Below are 19,692 nucleotides of genomic sequence, written 5' to 3' on the forward strand. Positions count from 1 at the left end.
AGCAGTCTTAGGGAAATTCATAGCAGTGAATAACTGTATTAGGAAAACAGAGCGAGCTCTAATAAACTAAGGCTGAACCTCAAGCTTCTAGAAAAAGAGTAAGACAAACCCAAAGCTCATACAAGGGAGGAAATTATAAAGATCAGAGGAGAAATCAATGCAATGGAGACTGAGAGAATGATACAAAAAAATCAATGAAGCCAAGAGTTGGTTCTTTGAAAGCATAAACAAAATTGACAAACCTTTAACCAACGTTATCAATAAAAGGAAAGAAAAGACCCAAATCCATGCAATTAGGAATGAAAAGGGTGAAATTACAACAGACCCAGCAGAAATCCAGAGGATCATCAATACCTACTTTAAGAAACTATACACCAACAAGACAGAAAACACAGAAAAAATGGACAGATTTCTAGATACATACGAATTACCAAGGTTGAATGAAGAAGACCTAAAAATTCTAAACCACCCAATATCAACCAATGAAATTGAAAACGTAATTAAAAACTTATCAACTAAGAAAAGCCCGGGTCCTGATGGCTTCACTGCTGAATTCTACAAGACATTTAGAGAGGAACTACTGCCACTACTGTTTAAACTCTTCAGTGAAATCAAAAGGCAATAATACTCCCAAATTCATTCCTGGAAGCAAGCATCACCTTGATCCCCAAAGCAGAGAAAGACCAAACCAAAAAAGAGAACTATAGACCAATCTCCCTAATAAACATAGATGCAAAAATCCTCAATAAGATAGGGGCAAATTGAATGCAGAAGATCATCAAGAAGATCATACAACATGACCAAGTGGGATTCATCCCAGGGATGCAGGGATGGTTCAACATATGCAAATCAATGAATGTAATATACTATATTAATAGAGCCAAGAACAAAAACCATATGATCATCTAAATAGATGCAGCAAAAGCATTGGACAAAATCCAATACTGATTTATGATAAAAACCCTACAGAAAATTGGAATAGACTGTCTCTACCAAAGCCATCTATGAAAAACCAATAGCCAACATCATACTCTATGGTCAAAAACTGAAATCCTACATGCTAAAATCAGGAACAAGACAAGATGTCTACTATCACCACTCCTATTCAATATAGTTTTGGAAACATTAGCCACAGCAATTAGATAAGAGAAAGAAATAAAAGGAATAAAATAGGAAACAAATAAGTTAAACTGTCATTATTTGCAGATGACGTGATACTCTAGATAGAAGACCCCAAGAGCTGCATCAGAAGTCTTCTACACTTAATAACCAAATTCTGTAGTGTAGCTGGATACAAGATCAACACACAAAAATCAATAGCCTTCCTGTACATGAATAAAAGACTGACTGAGGAGGAATTGGAGAAACAACTCCCTTCACCATAACATTAAAAAAATGAAATATCTAGGAATCAACCTAACAAAAGAAATCAAACACCTCCACTCTGAAAACTATAGCACTCTGACAAAAGAGATCAAAGAGGATATCAGAAAACGGAAAGACATCCCTTGCTCCTGGATAGGAAGAACCAATATAATGAAAATAGCCCTGCTTCCAAAACTGATGCATAGATTTAGTGCAATGCCCATTGAAATTCCATACTTCACAGAACCTGAGAAACCAATCCAAAAATTCATTTGGAAGAAGAAGAGACCTAGAACAGCAAAGCAATTCTGGGCAACAAAGACAAGGTAGGGGGTATCACAATCCCCAACTTGAAACTATACTTCAAAGCTACTGTGATAAAAACAGCATGATACGGGCAAAGAAATAGACCCCAGGACCATCAGAACAGATTAGAAGATGCAGAAACAACTCCAGACACACTCAGCCACCTCATCTTCAACAAAGGGGACAAGCACCCTCATTGGAGGAAAGATAGCCTCTTTAATAAATGGTGCTGGAAAAATTGGGTCTCAACTTGCCAAAGATTAAAACTACACCTACATCTCTGACTATGCACTAAACTAAAATTGAAATGGATTAAGGATCTAAACATTAAAACAGAAACACTAAACTGGCTGGAAGAGAGGTTAGTTAGGTGAAGACATTGGTGTAGGAAAAGATTTCATGAACAAAACCTCAGTTGCCTGAGAACTAGCACAGAGAATCAACAACTAGGATCTCTTATTAAAAAGCTTCTGCATAGCAAGAGAAACCAACAACAGAGTGAAAAGACAACCCACAGTGTGGGAAAATTTTTTTTACCAGCTATTCCGCAGGCAAAGATCTACTGTCTAGAATACATAAAGAACTTTAAAAAAATCAGAACTCCCAAATTTAAGACCCAATCCAAAAATGGGCATCTGAAATGAGCAGATTTTTCTCAGACAAAAAAAGTAGAAACAGCAATTAAACATATGAAAAAAAAATGTTCAACATCAGTGGTCATTCCTGAGACACAAATGAAACAGTGCTGAGATTCCACCTCACTCCAGAAAGGATGGCTGCTATCAAGAAATCAACCAATAACAAATGATGGTGGGGTTGTGGGGAAAAAGGAACTCTTCTCCGCTGTTGTTGGAAATATAGATTGGTGCAAGCACTGTGGAAATCAGTGTGGAGACACCTCAAAAAATTAGAATTAGAGGTCCCATTTGACCCAGCTATTCCTCTGCTGGGTATCTTGGCAAAAGAATTAAAAGCATACCACAGTGTTATATGCTCATCCATGTTTATAGCGGAACAGTTTGTAATAGCTAAAACTTGGGAACATCCCAATTGCCCATCAGCTGAACACTGGATAAAGAAGATGTGTTTTTTAATAAAATGGAGTAGTACTCAGCCATAAAGAATGAGAAATGTGAAACATTTATAGGTAAATGGATGCACACTGAGGCCATATTTTAAGTGAAATAAATAGGACACATGTGTAAATACTGAATATTTTCTCTGGTGTGAGAAACTGAAACTGTAAATTATGATCAAAATATATAATAGATCTTTTGAAATAGGAAGAAAAGGTACGAAGGGGAAAGGGAAGTGGAAGGGTAGGAGAAGGGAAAGGAATAAATAGGAGGAAAGGAAACAAAAGAACATAAAGTGTAACCCTCCTTCTTTAAGAGAATATTGTATCACACCTTTTCAGATCATACATGTGAGTTTTAGGCTTCACCTGTTGACCTCCAAAACACTTAGAAGCCAAATATTTTGACAAATGGGTTGAGATCTTAAACAGTGGAAGGGTTACTCTCTGTCAGCTGCAAGGCTCTCTTTGAACCCTCACACACTCTCTCTAGTATTAGGGACCTTGTTTCTTGTCATGGAGCCACTGTGTGGCTCAAGGTATTCCCTTTGAGGTCCTCTTGTAGAAAGGTACACCTCAAAAATGTGATTAGACCTTACATCCACAGAGGCTTATTTCCATCCAAACTGAGCACATATGGTTTGATCATTAGTTTAAATGAAATTAGAACTAGCCCACTATATGGTTAATGCATACATCTCTCAATTATACCCTTTTTTCAGTTTCTTCCTCTTTTTAAATTTTTTTTGGGGGGGTACCAGGGATTGACTTTGTGCCTGTGACGCAGGTGGCAAAACCACTGAGCTAAATCCCCGGCCCTAGTTTCTTCCTCTTTTGTTTTTAATTTTTATTTTTTATTAATAAGTGTTTGCAGTACATAATGAGTACATTTCTTGTGTGGAGTTGGAAAGTGTACATATCATCTCAATTCTTTTTTCATCCCTTGTGTGATACCACTTGGGTTATACTCAAAGCCTGGGAGACATAAGTGCACCTGAGGACACTTAAGGACATGACTCTGCTCTCAGGGAAATGCACATAATGGGCCACAGTTATCTAAGAATGATTTAACATGCTCAACCACACATGTACAGCACGGACAAGGTCATGCAGCAGGTGATAAGACTGTAAGTGCCATGAACTAGAGAACACCGTAACCTTTTAGTAACTGTGTTTGCTATATAGTCGTTTTGGTGTTTCTGCCGAAGGAATAAAGACACACAGCTCTTGAGCTCTTGAGCTGCAGCTCCAGCTCTGCTTTTTGCTCTGATGCTGTCCTGCTGCTGGTGATTGACTCTCTGCATCTTGTTCTATATTGGGTGATTAATTAACTCATGGCACAAAGGACTACACGGACTAAATGGACCTCTCTCCAGGGGCCTCCTGGGGAGACTCGGCCTGCACCCTCACAGCCCCTTCCCCTTCACTCCTTCTTCTCTTCCTCCATCTCTTCGTCTCTTTCCCATATACAAAAGATCTTTTGCCCTATTTCCTACAATCAATCTTTTATTTTGGTCTTTATTTATATTTTGGCGTTCTCTTAAAAGAGAAACCATGTAATATTTAAGCTTGTGTGTCCGATTCATTTCACTTAATGTTATCTTCTCATGGTACATCTATTTTCCTCCACATTGCTCAAGTTTATCCTTCTTTATGACAGAGTAATACTTCATATGAATATATTTTTCTTTTAATTTTTTTCCCATGAAGTTTATTGGTACATTTTAGGTATAAAATACAGTTACATTCATCATTGGGATCTTGTACCTTTACCTGATGTATCTTGGTTCTTATTTTTCCCTTTCCCCTGCCCTCCCTTCAACCCCTCCACCCTTCCCTATTTGCAAGGACTTTGTTTCCATTTTTTTCCTTTTCTCACATTTTTTTCTTTTCCCTTCTTTCCTTTCCCCTACTCCTTCCACTTCCCCTACTCCTTTAGACCTTTTCTTCCTATTATACAATATCAATTATACATTGTTTTAATTACAATATAAAAATTTAGAGGACATTGCCACAGATTTTATAGAATTTAAAAGGATATAGAAAGCATATTACAAAAATCTTTTTTGAAATAAATTTGACAACTTCAAAATATATTTTTCTTTATTCATTCATCTATTGATGGACATATAGGTTGCTTCCAAGATTTAGCTATTATGAATTTTCCTGCTATAAACACGGACATGCATGTACCACTGTAATATAATGTTTTTAACTCTTTGAGGAAAACATCCAGAAGGGGCATAGCTGGTCGAATGTAATTTTTAGTTTTAAGTTTTTTAAGGAATCTCCGTACTGATTGCTGTAGATGTTATACAGGTTTACATTTCCATCAACTATGTAGAAATGTTTCTTTTCCCTGTAGCCTTGTCAGCATATGTTATTATTTGATATCTTGATGATTGCCATTCTTTCAGGAGTAAGATGGAATCTCAGTTTTATTTTACTTTGCATTTCTCTAATAGCCAGAGATGTTGAAGTTTTTCATATTTATTTCTATTATTCTTTTCCTCACTGAGAATTGAGAAATCATTTTAAAAAATCTCTTTATCTGACAATAAACGTTGTGATTCTTGAAATCATACTTTGACTCCTTGTCTTTATTTTAGTTATGGAAAACACTCTCCAAATAGAAGGAATTGCTCCCTCATCTGTATCCTGTCTTTGTGTGCACACTTACACTATCCTCATGTGAGAACACTTTTCTTTTCATATCTGCATCACTTTCCTGTCTGCGGGCTCCTGAAGAAGGGGAGCATGTAATGCCACTTTTGTAGCAAATGGATGCTACCTGGGAGTACATTGTACATAAACATGGGCTGATTTGAATTAGCTATATTTGTTCTTCTGAGAGAAATTAAATAGTGAAAGAAATGTACCTTGTCTAAACTGAATAATTAAAGACACCAACAGAAGTGTTTAGAATACAATGCTTACTGTAGAGTTGTTACGTTGTTGTTGTATCTTTGTTCCAAATGGTGTAATGATATATATATAAATATATGCATCTATTAAAACATAAATAATACAATTCCTATAACAATGCAAAGAACATAGATGCTGCTTGAGATTTCCTTTGCCTTTTTGGTTTTGCTAAGAAATAAGAGCTTTATTAAAGGCACTAAATTGAAACTGCTGCTATAACCAGTTACTGGGGAAACTTTGTAAGCTATAGAGTTATGTGGATGGACACAGGAAATTGATCAACCTCAAAGAATAAAAAAAATAAAATCAACCTAAACTTGGTGTTCCAAAATGATCTCAAGGTCCCTGCCTTGCTCCTCTGGGGAAGGTTTTTTGTCCTTGCAAGTTACACTGGGACCAAGTAAGAGATAATTCATTTCAAAATGAAATGCCCTATTTTTGGAGTACTGCCCTAAATTTTTTCTTTTGCCTATAATAATCTATTGTCCTGGATACCAAAAATAGTGTTGGGCAAAGAGTATTTAAAGCTCTTCAGCAGAAGGCAGTAATGCAGCCTGCTGAACTTCTTAGAACAAAAGAAGCAACTTTCACTTGAAGTGAACTTTGAAAGTGTCTACAGAAGTAGAGCCATGTACTGGTGCTCAATAGTTGATTGCTTTATTTTTATTATTTTAGAGCTGGACAAGGCTCAGGGTGGAAAATATACTTGTATTTGTGTGAAGATTAAAACACTGAGTAATACATTGACTTAGATATTTTATTACAAAATTGAGAAGGTACCTTAATGACATAGACTATAGCATTTTGCATGTGTTACCTATGAATAACCAGAAACATAGATTCTGCCATTTTCTATTTAGAGGCCAAAGAAAGCTTCCCCAACTGAATACATTTTAAAGTGACAATGGGAAGCAAACAATGATGTTATGTTTGATAACATCCTATGGGCAGTATTGTTCAACTTACTGGGTACAGGTGGTGGTGAGAAAGGTTTATTTTGGAACAAGGTTTCAAAAGTTTCATTTCATGATCTCTTGGCCTCATATCTTTAAAAAATCTTTTCATGTGGCAATTAACTTTGTGATTCATTAAATTATACTTTGATTCCTTCTCCTTATGTTAGCCATGCAAAACACCCTCTCAAAGAGAAGAAACTGCGCCATCATCTGTGTCTTCTCTGTATTTGTACTGACATCATCCACAAATGTTGCAATGGTTTTCTTTTCGTGTCTGTGTGACTTTCTGTCCATAAGCCCATAATTTTGGGCCTGCAATAAGACCAAACACCATAGTGGGAAGCAGGATATCACATGAAATGAAATCACAGGATGATTTCTTGTGGTATTTTTGTCTGGTTGTAGTATAAGCATAAAATGGCCACATAAGATGATTTTAGAAGTATATTTGTATATTTGAAACATTTAGTTATTAATTCTTGTTTGAATATTTGGTAGAAACAAAACAAAATATACTGTTATGGTACAATGTAACAATCATGCCCTTCATTATTTATTCAAAGGAGGTAAAAACTTAGGTCCACACAAAAACCTGCACATGGATCTTCATAGATACTTCATTCATAACTATCAACCAAATGGAAGCAATCAAGATGTCCTTCAGTAGCTAAATGGATAAACTGTGGTATAAGAAGACAATGAATTCCATATTAATCAACACTAAAAGTAAATGAGTATTGAGCAATGGTGACACACATTTGAGACATGAAGAACTTTCAAGTGCAAAGAAGCAAACCTGAAAATACTGTATATTGTATACCTTGATTCCAACTATATTACATGAAAGGGCAAAACTAGGCAGACAGTAAAATTTCCAGGGTTTGCAAGGGCTTGGGGGAGGGTAGAAAGATGAATAGGCAGGGTATGGGTGACTTTCAGGGCAGTGAAACTATTCTATAAAAAATTATTGCCTGTACTAATGGTCGGTGGATACATATCATAACAAATTTATTCAAAGTCATGGAGACCCTAAGGTGCAGTTTGAGTGCCATGATGTGTCAGTATAGATTCATCATTGTAACAACGTAGCACTTTGGTGGGGGGTATTGTTAGTAAGGGTATCTATGCACTGTGTTGGGGAAGAGGATACATAGGAGATCTGTATAACTTCCACTCAAGAGTGAACCCAAAATTGCTCTAAAAGATGGTCTATTTTAAAAAATATTACTTCCCAGAAACATTTACATGTTTTTATAAGAGCCCCTGTTCAAAATATATGGTAATGTGAAAGAATAAGTTTACAGCCAAAACTCATTTTTAAAGCTGGTTTGTCTCCAAATGTATGAGTGTTTTATTACTGTTATTATAAATGCCCTTTAACGTAGGCCTTCTCATTTATTATTATGGAGAGTTCCAAAATGAAATGAAAAACAACAGTTTCTTGACAAGCTTACAGACTTTAAAGTCGTTAGAGTGGGTGGAAGAAATGAGTGTTGCAAAGCTTTATAGACACTGATAGGATTGCTTTATTCTGAAATGATGGCATTATAAATAAGCCTCTTCATGATATTTGCTTAGTGCATCATAGAAACTGCCATGTCAATTTGGGGAAGTTGATAACTTTTGGAACTTGGGCACAAATAACACTTTGTTCAGCAAAATTTGAGCCAAATATTTTACTGGTAAATTCACAAATTTCTCAATCTTTTCCATGGCAATTTCCAAAAAGGCGATTCTTATGCTAGCATTTTTGTACCCATATTATTGTCTCTTTTAATTTGAAAAAGACATTTTTTTTCTTAATAAAACTGATGTTTAATGTTTAATGCTTACTACATGCTAGATACTTAACATAAGCAATCTCATTTAATACTGGCAACAAACATCAGAGAACTAAGGCATGGGGAATGATAGAAGCTAAGACTTATGTAACACTATGTGTCAGGCAATACTTCAAATACTTTCTGCACATATTGATAAATTTAATTACTAATAGCAATCTTAAGATGTCTGTATTATTATCTTTATTTTGCAGATAAGAAAACTGAAGCATAGAGCGCTGACTTAGTGTAAGCAGCAGAAATCAGGACTGAGACACAGGAAGTCTGGCTTCAGTCTCTGCCCTTTAACCTTGAAGATGTAATGCCAAAACAATAGCAAAAGTTCTCACAGCCAGCATATGGTAGATCCATTATGTCCAGTAGTTTCTAGCCCTTAAAATCTTTCTCATCTCCAGATTTCAAAGTGCCACTAAAATAAGTCATTATTTCTAACCTGAGTCCCAGTGTATCACTGGGACAAATTGTTTCCCTGAAGTACTATGGCCATATTATTTGAAGTTCTACCATGCTTCATTTAATTCTGATTTAAGTATTTCCATGTAAGTAGTCTTAAAATAGAAATTAACTTCTTAATTTTATCTCTAAACAACAAACCTTTGCACAGCAGTGGGTGCCCAGGAAATTTTGAAATGAGCAAGGGGGCTGTCAATCTCACTTATTAAACAATGATTTTTGTTTTTTGGTCTTCGCTAAAGGGGTAAATATAACATGAAGGAAAAGGTGATGATGTTATTAGCATAGGAGATTGAGTAATTTAAGCCTTAATTGGTGATACTCAGAGGGTAAGAATGTCATCTTAATAATAAATTTAAGCTAACAAATAATATAATGTAAACTGAGAAAAGTTAGATTTTAATAAAATGCTTGTCTTCTCCTTAATAAGAGTTACATTCAGATAGAGGCTATATTCTTGGATAGATGAGCCCCCACCTGCAGTTCTGGACCACTACTCACTGGACACTGAAAGGATGTAGTCTCTATTGCCCCTGAGATGCCACTGCAGTTTATCCAATGCTAAGAAGCAAAGGGCACTTGTTCTCCAAGACAGAGACATCCACCATCTGCTCCAAGTGATGTGGCTCATGTGAGTTACTCAGGCAGATGTATTGCAGTGAAAGCAGCTTTCAATTTGTAGCCATAGGCTATGGGTTTAAATTTGAGGCTGGACACTTCATAGTTGTGTTGCTGAGGGTCAGTTTCTTCATCTGTATAATGGGCAGGATAATACTGTCATTTTGATTATTTTGAAGGATTGACTGAGATTTTGTCTGTGAAAGTCCCTGGACATTGATTCTCTAAGTTAATATTCAGTAAATAACACTAACAATAGTGACCTCCATTTATTCCTGGGGGGATAATTTCAATGGATCCTGCACCTACATCATGTATAGCCTTTGCGATACTCATTCCGTGGACTTTCACTAATCTGGCCTCCTGAGATCCTCAATCCACTGAGTGATAACTTCAACTTTCCCAAACCACTAGAGGATTCTTGCACTTCTCTTCACTCTCTCCAGAGCTCTGCCCAGTGTTGCTGCTCTCTCCTAGCAGCTCCTAGCATGCACTGCACTGCATATTTCACTTTTCCTTAGGGCTGTTTGAGGCCCTCCTGTTGTCATCACCACATGTACCAGAACTTCTAGCTCTCTCTGCCTTTACAGGCTGAAACTTTACTTCCCAGAGTCTTGTCCAACATTCATGTAGTCCACAAACACTTACTGAGAGCTTATTAATACCAGATCAGACACTGGAATTATGGGTCCTTGCTCTCAAGCAGCTAAGAATCTACAAGGGAAAATAGACTAACTGTGACAAAGCACTGTAACAGGAAATGAGAGTGAAAGAAGCTGAAAGCAGAAATCAGGCAGGGATCCTTTGTAGACGTGCTTCAGCTGTGCAAACCCCAGACAGAATCCTCCAACCAGGGCTTTGGATACAGGAGCAAGTGACCACAGACCCCAAAGGCTGACAAAGAAAAGGCTTTGCTGATCCCAGAACACAGATCAACTTTCTTGTTCTGTTTTCTAAGGGCAGGGCCAGGCAGAGGGCACTCATTTTCTCTGATGCCAGTGAGCCAAAATGCTCCCTAAACCCATAGAAGGCCAATCATCTGTGAAATTTCCATGAACGGTGAATTCTCTTCTTCTGATGTAGACAGGCTTTCCATGTCCCTGAGACCCTACCATGGCATAGGTTCTGTGTCAACTTCACTTACTCATCCAGAAACTACTGACTGTGCACCATAAAACCTGTAAAGAGTGCCTCTTAGTTAAGTAAAATATTTCTCTGGTTGTAGGACTTGAGATTTGGTTTGTTTTTCCACCAGTGAATTTGGAATAATGATCTTAACTGCTTCACTAGGTTTTCTTGCAACCAGTGGAAGACATTCAGGAGCATCTGACTGTATCAGAGTGAAAAGTCTTCACGTCATGTGAAGATAATTAGATAACTGACCCACAGGCTATTGAACTCTGAATCTTGACTACATTGGAGGTGCCTTCTGATGCCTGGGCTAAACAAAGTAACCACCTCAGATGGGATGTCCAGTCTGTGGATCCAGAGCCACAACAGCTTTCTAGAGGTGTAGTTTTAGAGCAAATTGTAAGAAATATACTCTAAAGATGAGTCTGTGTATATTCTTACCATAGTTTTTATCAGTGAATGAAATAAATTAACAAAAGATAAAGTATATAAACATGAGAAGTAATGATTGAGAAAAAGAAATTCTTGTACACAAATATTTAACAACTTGGCTGACAAAGCATGAGTTCTTGAGGGTAAGGGATGCCCATTCACCTCTGTAGCTTTTCACAGCCTAGAAGATAGTTTATTTGCACAAAGAATATTAAAGGAATCCAAAATGACTCTAAAAATGTGGAATAATAAAGCTAAGAGAAAGTAAATAGAATAATACTTGCATAATATTGAAAGTCAAATGCAGGACAAAATATAAATTCACTTGATAAAGTATGTTATAAATGCATTAGACAATATTTAATGTAAGTTAAGAAAATGAAGAATGTGAACTGTTGATTTTTATAAAAAAAGAAAATCTGTAAATGCCTAGAGGTTAAAACTTTGTGAAAATATTTACTTCTATATGTTTGCCATGAATTTAACACTCCCCAAAACATTTAATTTTTAATTTTTTCATATAACCTATAGGAAATACATAAACATTGGGTTTTTAGAGTACCAACGTGCTAAAAAAAAGTCATTGTTTTTGTTCTTTAAACCATTTTTGGATTCCTAAAATACCTCCAGCTACAAAACAGGACCATTCACAACTATGCCATTTTTGCTTCAGTGGAATGAATTTCCTTCTTGCCCAAGAAAGAAACAGTTAGTGCAAAGCAGCACATTGTTTCTTTGCAAAATAACATAGCAAGAAGTTTTAAAAATAAAAAGTAACCAAATAAGAAAGCCTTTTTGTAAGAGGCTACCACTGCTTCCAAAACAGGGCACTTGCGTCTCCTACATTCTGCAGTGATTCTGAGATCAACCCCCCCACCCCCCCCGCCGCCACACACACGAAGTTTGGGCATTCATAATCCCAACTATTCAGTGTGCACAGCACCCACTGGGCTCTCCTCCTCCCAGCACTGCAGCAGCTGAAAGGTAATTGACATGCCCTTCAGCTGCCTTGCAACACCTATAACCAAGACTACGTGTCAATTATGTCAAATGCCTCCAGCCCTATTCACTCCCTAGAACTAGCTGGAAGGAAGCTGTTACAGATACACAGGAATAGAACCATTACCTCTCTTAGTGCTCAGTCCCAGAGAGAGACAGGCTGAATTTAGAAGTGACAGGGTGGACTTTGGACAATTCATGGAATGGAAATGCCTTGCTAAGCTGGATACACAATGCAGAAAGAGGCTGGGGCGGAAAATAAGAGGAAAGAGGGGTCTCTGAAATGTTTGCTTTTGGGAACTCAAACACTAACATATCCCTTACTTTGCTATTGTTATTTTCTTCAATCTAGAATATTACCCTGAATAAGTGTTAAAAACTGAATAATTTGTCACAGTGACAGATTTAAAATAATATAACTCTTAACCTGATTTTACATCAATTTTATTAGTTATAATAAAATGCAAGTATACTACAGGTTTTCTTCAATAAAACACACTTTTGAGCTGGGCATGGTGGCACATGCCTGTAGTTCTACATGGTCCCATAACACAAGGTTGAGAAGAAGATGTAGTATAGATAGCCTTGCTATTAAAAGTGTGATCCCCAGATCAAAACAAGGATATCACTTTGGAGTTTGATAAAATTGCAAAAATCTTAGCTGCACCAGATTCATTGAATCTGAATTTGCATTTAACAAAACCACAAAGTGATTTACATGCACATTAGTGTTCATGCGGCTTTCCTAAGATTTGGATCCTAAATATTCCATGAAGGTGCACATACTAAAGGTTTGGTCTCTGGCTTGGAGCTATTGGGAGGTGGTGAAAACTTTAACAGACAGGGCCTAGTTACAGATCTTCTGTTAATTTGGGAGTGTGCCCTTGGAAGAGATAGTGAACCGCCACCCATTCTCTTTCTTTTGTTTCTCAGCCAAGGAGCAAATGGTTTTGCTCTGCCATGTTCTTCCACAGTGTGCTGTCCCCATCCCAACAACCAGACACCTAAGAGCAATCGGTTCTCCAAGTCATGGATGGAAACTTCCAATACTGTGATCCAAAATAAACCTGTCCTTCTTTACAAGTTGATTCTCTCAGGTATTTTGTTACAATAATAGAAAGCTGACTAACACAGCACCAATATAGAACAGTCCCTGAATCTTTTTAAACTTATGCATCATTATCTATTAAAAAGTAGCACTATCCAATATTCATGTATGTATTTATAAGTTACATATACATTACTATAACATGATACATTAAGATTTCTTAAAATGGATCTAAATTTTTAAATAAATTAAAATATAGATATTCTACTAATTTCTTTCAATGTCTCAATGGATCATTTTGAATATGCATTCAGTTTGCAGATCTCTGCCCAGTGCACTCAGATTAAGCTATGAAAGTCTGAGTTTGACCCGTTGAACTGTCACTTCTTAGCTTTACTCCAGGGAGGCTCAGTTGCAGAGGAAGAGGTGACGGAGAAGGGGAGCTAAGAGGAAGAGAAGCTATGTCCAGGGAAAGCTGATAAGCACAAGTCGAATCCCAATAAAAGAAAGGAAACATTTCCGCTGTGGGCAGGCTCACACTCTAATCAGCATTATATGAACCTGCTTTGTGCTCCTACTCACATCTTCCTAGAAATAATATAATGGCTTAGGTAACCTTGGAGCTCTGGAGCCAGGAAGATGTGGGCATGAGCATATATTCTGAGTGCCCAACAACCCAGAACGGGTTGCAGTTTTTCAGAGTCATAAGTGACTCTGCTACATGGCTGACCAGAGGAATAGCTCCTCTTGGCATCATGTTCTTGAGGAAGCAGAGCCGTTCCAAGTTGCCAAGACACTGGGGCAGGAGGAGACCAGATAGAGAATGTTTGATGGGAGGGAAAAGGGGTAAGATTGGGAATAGATTTGAAATATTGCAAACTCATGAGACTATGAAAATGTTTCGGCATGAAGCCGCTCCCATGTTGTCTTCTCCCTTAGATGCAGTGTCAGAAGACCTTTTTCCAATCCCACAGTCAACACGACAAAGTGCGTGCCTTCCTGGCAGTTTCCTATCACCTCCAACAGAGGGTCAGGCAGACTTTAGTCTGAGGTCTCATTACATTCTGGGTAGGGGCCAACAATGACAGCAAATCGCTTTTAATTCTCACTGAAGCAGTGTAGCACTAGTGGATTTCAGCATAGCCCTCGATTCTTGTTTCAGGCAAACATGCATTTGATTTGTGGCTCCACCTCTTACTGGGCTGCAATCATGGTCAAAGTAATTAATCTGTCTGAGCCTCAATTTTTATTCTATGTAACAGAGATCATTATAATAATACAATCATCAGAGGAGGCCTGTGTGGTAAACACAGTATTATTTGCTTTATGTGCAGTTTCTCCTTTAATTTTTTTGGCAATCTATTATATCCCCATTTTACAAATTGGGAATCAGTAGCTTAAGGGAGTTAAAAATCTTGCTCCAGTTTATATCTGTAAAGCCATTGGAATTGAGGTTCTCCTTCAGTCAGTAAAGCTCCATAAATGACATGATGGCCAGAAGCACTAATGCTTTGCCTAGTAGAGATTACTGCTACTGTAATAGGATCCTTGGCTGCTTCTGTAAGGAGGAGGATTGGGTGGAAAAGTATCCAGTACACAACAACGTTAATGCATGCTGTAACTGTCCCTTTACCCTGAAAGACAAAAAAGAAGGGGTCTGAGTAGGGTAGTCAGCCAGAAATAATGTTCAAGTTGATCTAGATATTGAAAGAAAAGTAGAATTGGGCATGTCAGAGCCACCTTTAGGCAACCGAAATGCACATAAGCCCCAAGGTTTTATGTGTGTTGAATAACTCCATTCATTAATAGAGAAGCTCTATATTTCTTTCCAATACAAGAGACAAATTGTCAATGAGAATCTTCTGTTAATACCTGGATTGAGCAATTCATAGAGTTGAGGTGATTGATATCCCTTGAATATGACAGAAACTCCCCATGGGGAGAAAGCCAAGGTCAATTAACCAGATGTATCCTTTTTGAGAAAGCATGATCATTTGACTTTAGTATAGTTTGATATTCTTCTAAAAACAAGGGAAAGGACAGAAACACACCTTTCTTCTATAGAGAAAGGCTGAATTTAGAAATGATAGGGTGGACTTTGGACAATTTATGAGAAGGAAATGCCTTTCCTAAACTGGACATACATATACTACTTTACTGGATTAAATGGTCATTCATTCATTCATTCATTCTTTAATCAATTCAAAAAGGTACTGAGAACTTGAATGTGTAAAGCCCTGGGGTAGTCCAGTACTCTGAATTTTTATTATTCTGGAATTCTGTAGAAATTCCAATGAGACACACTGAGGGAAAAGAAAAATACCAGGATGGTTAGCTTTACTGTACAACAAAAGGGATTAAATTAGCTATTTCCAAGTCCATTTGAAAATTAAAAATAAAATACAATGCACTTGTTATACAACATGCCTCCCTGTAATGACTTGTTTTCTACTTATAGAGGGCAAATTCAACTTTCTCATTAAGCCAATATGATAAGATACCCTTAGCAAATCTAGGAGAGAAAAGTAATAAAATCACTTTTCTACAGTCATGTAAAGTAGAAGCCATCATTCCCCCAGACATTGGTTTGTAAGGTTATCATTATTACAATTATTATTGTAGCAGTCATGTCTCCTGTTGTGTTTAACTGTCACTGAAGGAACATTCTGAGTTGAACTCAGGCTGAATACCATATTTTTACATCAGAAAGCATATGCTTCAAAGTATACTTAACCTAAGATTCAGCAAGTTGTTAGCACACCAATATGTACAATATAAAACTGTAATGACATTTTGATGAAAACGAAACTTCAAATAGTACTACTACATATTTTCTGTGGTGCTTGTCAATCTGTAGGGCAAGTGTGGAAAGATTATACACAAAACTGGTCACAGCATTATCTTGAGATGCAGGTGGGAAAGTTCAACAGGAAGCTCCATAAGGATGATAACCTATAAGTGGTAGTTTTAGCATTAACTAACAAAAAATTCAGATTAATAGCGGCTTATTCTTTTTATATAAAAAAGTCCAGAGGTAGACAACATATATATGAAAAGACCATTAAGTTGGAGAAACAAATTCCTTCCAGCATTTTCTGTTGTCCCTAGAGGGTGGTCTTCATTCTTGTGGCCCAACATGTGTGCTAGAGTGCTCATCATCACTTCTGAGTTTCTATTAGTGAGGAGGGGAAACAGAAGAAATGACAGCACATATGCCAGCTAGCCTTGAAGGCCATTTCTCAGATGCTGCCATACAACATTTTTATCTACATCTTATTGGCCTGCATTTACACATGTGGTATATCCTAGTTGCAAAAGAGACTGGGAAATGTCACCATTTTACCTAGCTATGATTCTAGTTAAATTGAGAGGCTTTATTTCTCAGTCAGAAAGGATGAATGGGTACTGGGGAGGTGTCTTAGTCACGTCTCACCTCGAGACACAATATTTAACATGAGCAACTTAAAGGAGGAGAGGTTTATTTTGTCTCACAATGTCAGAATTTTCAGTCCATGGTCTGCCAACTCCAATGTGGAGCCACATGGTAGAAAGGCCAGGTAAAGGAAAGATGGCAGCCAGGAAGCAGAGAAAAAAGGGAGGAGCTGGGGAGGGAGGTACACTTCCTCCAGGTCATGCCAGTGACCCACCTTTACCAGGCCCCACCTCCTAACAGCACACTCAGCCATGGAATTTATTAGTGGATGAGTCACTAATCCAATCACTGTCTAAAAGCCCTGCCTGTGAGTATGAGTTTTGGGGGACACCTTAGATCTAAACAGTAAGTACCCAAAGCCTTTTCCCCACAGTTACCAAGGGACTTCTACCTAACCTATAATGTTCATGGGGGAATGAATCTATGTATTTGTTAAACTAAAAATTGTTTTCAAGTTTATAGAAAGGGAGTAATAACCTTATATTTGAGATGCTACTAATCTCAAACTGTTTATGATACTTTGAAACTGTGCTTGTTTGACTCCCAGGCTGTAACTTTTGTATGAGGCAAGTCCAGAATATTGCTTCTGAGCCCACTGTGATAAGATGTGGCACGATGAGCCTCACAGACTTGTAAGGGTATTAACTTTGGACTCAGGATTATAAACTCCCAAGCTGCACTTTACTTTAACAACCTAAATTCCATTATTCTCTGACTTCTGCTTTTTAAAAAACTGTGATTAATATATACAACATAAATCTATCTTCTTAATCATTTCAAGTATCAAGTTTAGTAGTATTAATTATTATTATTATGCACCTTTAATTTTCATCTTGCAAAACTAAAACTCTATACCTATTAAGCAATAAATTTGCATTCTTCTATCCTCCAAGACCCCAGAAACTATCAGTCCACATTCTGTCTCTATAAATTTTACTTTTCTACTTACGTCATACAAGAGGAATTATATAGTATTAATCTTTTTGTGACTAGAATATTAATATCCTCAAGATTCACCTATATTGAATAATATATTGAATAATATCCTCAAGATTCACTTATATTGAAGTATGGTGAGAATTTCCTATCTTTTTAAAATTAAGAAATATGCTATTAACATATAACATTTATTACATATTACATAGTTATTCTATTAGAAATGTTTATTCAAGTCTTTGTTCTTTTTTTTCCATTTTTATCCGGTTGCTTTTATGTTGTTCAGTTGTAGGTGTTCTTACATATTCTAGATATTAACCTCTTGCCAAATACATTATTTGCAAGTATGATTTCCCATCCTGTGGTTACCTTTTTGTACACCACTGATTTTGTCCTTTGATGCACCCCGCCTTGTGTTTTATTTGCTATGATGACTGACTCCATCTGAATTCATAGTTTCTAGTATTTTTCCATTCTTATGAATATCAGCCATCTTTTTTGCTTCCTATTGATTCTCACCCCAATTTTTGCAGCAATAAGCTAGAGCTTCCATAGAATGCCCCTATTTCCTGCCTGATACCACTCTCAGATCCTCTCTATCAGCTTCTTGCAAAGGCCTCCAGGCTTCTTTGGAAAGTACTTTGTTCTTCAAAATCTGTAGAAAGATGCAGACAAAACACTTATGATCTTCTGTAAATTCTGAGATGATGAGAAACACTAGACTTTCACTTTCTAAAGGACAAAAATAAGAAATAATTACAATTGAGAGCGACAGAATCTAGGAGAATGAATCATACAAAAACTATAGGTTTATTGAGCTTTTGCTAGTTGTAAATGTTTAGAACTGTGAAGGGTCTGAGATTTAACCTACTCACAAGTTAATAATTAGGTTGCCACATTGCCATGGATGTTGGAAGATGTATGAGACTCTTGGGTCAGAGACAAAGGACTTTATTACTCATAGTAACAGCAGTGGCCATGTTTTCTTGCATAGATTCTTTCAGTTTCAGATGTCACAAGGCAGAGTAAAGAAGGCCAAGTGATAGCTACACACACAATGGGTTGCACTATAAGAGAACTCTGAGCTCAAGCAACTCCAATTCTGTAACTAGGGGCCAATATAGTGCCTGTTTTTGTTCTGGAAAGAGACATAATCTTTATTTTCTAAGCCATTTGTGGTAAAAATATTCTTGTAAAGGTAATATAAGACAAAGAGTACTTAGTATCATACTTGCAGAAGTGTAGAAACAGGAGAGGGCCATGGAATGCCCACAAATGAGCAATTCATTTTATTTTGTTCCTCAAACCTTCCTTGCTATCAAGACACATTTCTCCTAATAAGTACATAGCTTTCCTTAAAACTGTAGCATGACAATTGAGATAAACATTATTTTTCTACTCCTAAACTTTAAGATGAGATGAGAACTTAGAATCTACAGTATACATGAAACAAAATAATAGTTAATGTGTTTAGAGTTTTATACATCTGGGGACACTTTTACATATAGCCATTCATATAGCCATAGTCATGCAGGTGAGCAAGAAATCAAGGAAAAATTAAATCAAATCTCTGTAAAGATATTTTTATGAAGATATTTTATGTATTTAAAGAGTAATAAAATTTGGAATTTCTGATTTTCAACATGTTATCATTTACTGGTTATATACAAAAAGCCATTAGTCTAAGACAAATCATGAGCAAGAGTAGAATACCACAAATTGTTTATGTATATTCTTAAATATCTATAGAATTCAGATGCCTGGACTGGTTTCCCATTTTGGTACACACAAGCACCTATTCAACATATTAAATAACAAACATTATTTTACCACCTAATGTGTTCCTATACATTTTGCTACTTACTATATATTTACAGAAAAGTAATACTTCTAATCTTCAAGAAAAAATCCTCAGCATACCAAATAGCATTACCAAATAGATTGTTTTTATCTTCCATCCATTTTCTTCCCTGGAATCAATCCATGTGGATGGCTTAATTCTATAAAAAGGAGAGAAGCTGTATCTGAGTAGGTGACAGCTTCAGTAATTCTTTGTGGCTTTCCCGCTGTGGTTGAAATTTCCCTGGCAGCAGTATTCTCAATGGTGATTTTGTTGGAAAGTGTAAATCTGTAATTACCATATTAGCTCACAGAAGAATTAGACAAGGTATGTG

The 19,692-nt window shown here is 36.7% G+C and overlaps 1 long non-coding RNA gene across 1 annotated transcript in view; it reads right to left on the reverse strand.

The window, feature by feature from the left end:
- Positions 1–15,370: 15,370 nt before the first annotated feature.
- LOC147825361 (uncharacterized) overlaps positions 15,371–19,692 on the reverse strand; it is a 360,721-nt gene continuing 356,399 nt past the window's right edge. Inside the window, exon 4 of the long non-coding RNA XR_015440987.1 lies at positions 15,371–18,173. This is a non-coding gene — a long non-coding RNA (uncharacterized LOC147825361). The remainder of the gene's footprint in view (positions 18,174–19,692) is intronic.

The sequence above is a fragment of the Heterocephalus glaber genome, unplaced genomic scaffold, assembly GCF_053883595.1.
Source record: "Heterocephalus glaber isolate CG9 unplaced genomic scaffold, H.glaber_assembly_v1.0 deba00001504, whole genome shotgun sequence".
NCBI lineage: Eukaryota > Metazoa > Chordata > Mammalia > Rodentia > Bathyergidae > Heterocephalus > Heterocephalus glaber.